Source organism: Melanerpes formicivorus, unplaced genomic scaffold (genome assembly GCF_026170545.1).
Source record: "Melanerpes formicivorus ecotype bairdi unplaced genomic scaffold, bMelFor1.0.p_v2 SCAF_50, whole genome shotgun sequence".
Lineage (NCBI taxonomy): Eukaryota > Metazoa > Chordata > Aves > Piciformes > Picidae > Melanerpes > Melanerpes formicivorus.
The window spans coordinates 3,666,873-3,669,983 of record NW_027142402.1 but is presented as its reverse complement, the minus strand read 5'-3'; positions in this window follow the sequence as shown (position 1 = coordinate 3,669,983).

Genomic DNA, 3,111 nt, shown 5'->3' with positions numbered 1-3,111 from the left:
GTGGGAGCTGACCCAAGCCCTGCAGTATAAGAGGGGATGACTTAACTGACTGCCCAACATAGCCACTTCTCACTGGGCTCTGACCAGAGGTATTCAGGGGCTCCTTCACTGCTGCAGCCTGAACTCACACCATTAATCCTAACCAATACTCTTATAATTACTTTGGGAACGTCTGGGGTACTTTACATACCCAGGCACCCTCTCCACCTGCGAAGCAGCAGAGAACCCCCATGAGCCTGGCAAGTAAACCCAAGGCATAAAAGCAGAGTTTGGCTAAGAAAGACTTCCAGGCAATAGTTGGTGGGCAATGATTTCTGTTAGAAATGGATCAAAGCAGAATGCTGATATTTGATAATGCTGGAGTCAGCACAGCTCTGTTTTCTCCAGGGGTTTTTAGTTCATTTTGATGAAATATTCTTAATGGCACCATGGAAAACATAACAGTGATTAAAAAATTACCCCAGTTCCCTAAAATCCTTGCCTGCCTCTCTCCCTGCAGCTTTAAAGTGGTGCAAAGGAGTCCTCCAGCTTTATTTACATCAAATGCTCCTAGCTGACCATTGAGAGCACTGAGCAGGTGACTGGTGAGCAATGACCAATGATGGCTTTGCTTAGGCAAAGAAAATTATCCCAGGCTCACCTTACAGGGCAAAACGAACCATTGATGTGCATTGTTTCTCTTCTAACAAGTTGCCTCACCTGGCATTGAGTTCTTGTGCAGAGGAAGTATCATTTTTCTCTTTATTTTGCTGCACATTAAGAAAGAAATCATCAACAACAACAACAACAAAGTCTCATTCAAAACTCAGTCAAAATCCTGTTCCAGGGGATTGCTTGCAGGCTGCTCTGCCAGGTAGAATCATGACCTGTGGGTTCATTCAAGGTGCTGACTAAATTTACCCTTGAAAAGAGTGTCTCATCTGAGCAAACCTCTTTGCCCCAAGTTTTCCTGTCACTGCATTGACAAAAGGAAGGCTGATGTGCGGAGGAGGAGGGGTTAAAACTTACTAATGAAACATCTAAACTTCTCATATGCTTTCCAAATGATTACTGTTATTATTAAAGCCTTATAAAGATGATGAAACTGGAAGTAGTTCATTAAGACTGACTCCCTTTAGGAGTTAGTGTAAAGCAGAGTATAAAGAATTGCCCAGAGAGAGTCTGGATGTGTAATTATCTTCTGCTGAAGAATGAATAATGCCTCTTGAACTCAACAGTTTGCCAGAGCCCTGTCGTTTGTCCTGACCCCATCCACCAAGGTGATTCCCATTGTGCAGCAGAAATGGTGCTGTAAATGCCAGCTTTATGCTCCCTGCCTGTCTGAGCTCAGTTTGGCTTGTGGGATGCCAAGGATGGGGTTTCCTTCCCATTCCTGGTCCTGGCTGGCAGCAGGGCCAGGAATGTGGCTCTGGTTTCCTGCTCCTCTTACCTGGCACCTGTGTTGGCAATGCCAGACTACCAAAGCTTTCTCAGGGGGCAGCTGTTGCTCTGGTCAGGTTGGGTATTTGTCTCTGTGGGATGCCAGGAGTGTTCCTGGGCATATTTGTGATGTATGACAAGTGTGACTGAAATGAATCATCCAGGATAGAGTGCTACAGTGCTCTGGGTGCTTTGGCTCCTCACAGGCTGCCTGCTCCTGCCTGCACCACAGCACACACAGACCCTTGGTGCCCACACAGCTCTGCTGAGACTGGGGGCAGGAGAGCAAGGGGCTGCACCTGGCACAGGCCAGGGGAAAGCCCAAGGTCTCATTCTTCCATTAACCCTGCCCTGGTATGTGAGTAGTGGCCACCTTCCTACCACCCCCTTGCAGGGGTGATGGGCAGCTGGCTGCCCCCCCCCCCCCCGAGTGCATGCCAGTCAAGACATGCTTTGCTCCACATCTGGAACTGGCACTGCACCCAGGCTGATGCCCAGAGGTGGTGCACGGGGGGCAGAGGGCTTTCCCCTGTCGCCTCCAGGAGATGCTTATAGCATTTGTCTTCTGATTTAATCTGGCAGCCTCCATCTATTTCCCTGCAAGGGCTGAGTGAGAGATGTGCCGAGTAACTGCCTCTTATGGCTCAGTAAATACTTGAATTTATTTGCATATTAAGCCAGCCACGTTTACATTGTGCTGGCTAAATGCAGCAGCACGAAATACTGCTCCGAGGAGGCCGGTGGCCCATTAAATGTGCTGAGGATTTATGTGAACGACTCCCTTTAACGTTAATGGAAGTTATCTACACAAATCTCCTTCCGATGGGGGAACAGACCATCATGTGTGTAAATACACATTACTCACTGCCCCGTGGCCAGTCAAAGGGATGCCGAGCTACCCCAAGCGCTGCTCTGCTGCGGGGGCTCCATCTATCGTCCTTAAAACGGGGGACGTGCTGCCCATGGAGTGGGGGGTGTCCCACCCCGGCTGGCACACACTCAAAGGTGGCTGCAGCCCTTCAGGGGCCACGAGGGAGAAAAGTTTTGCAGGATCGAGTCCTTGCTGAGCCATACGGGAGAAGGGGCAGCTTCGCTGGGTGGGATACAAGAGCTGGGAGAAGAGAGGTTTCTCTGTCCCTTGGAAGCTCCTGGGGGAGCTGGAGAACATCAGCTTCCAGATTTCCCTGTTTCCTACCCGAAGCCCTGCTGCAAGCCCCTGTGCTGCCAGGAGGGGCTTTCAGGAGGGGTTTGCAGTGACCTTTCTGGTTTCATCAGGCTTGGCTCTCCTGCCGTGTTGGTGCAGATCAGTGAGCAGCAAGGCCTGGGCTCTACTCATGCATCAGATCTTGTGTCCCTTCCTCCCCGATGGATATCACCACTGCAGCACTGGGAGCTTCACTGCTGGCTGCTGGTGAGGGGATTCGAGCACAAGCCCTGTGAGGAGAGGCTGAGGGAGCTGGGGCTGCTTAGCCTGGAGAAGAGGAGGCTCAGGGGTGACCTTATTGCTGTCTACAACTGCCTGAAGGGAGGTTGTAGCCAGGTGGGGGTTGGTCTCTTCTCCCAGGCACCCAGCACCAGAACAAGAGGACACAGTCTCAAGCTGCACCAGGGGAGGTTTAGGCTGGAGGTTAGGAAGAAATTCTTCCCAGAAAGTGATTTGCCACTAGGAATGTGCTGCCCAGGGAGGTGGTG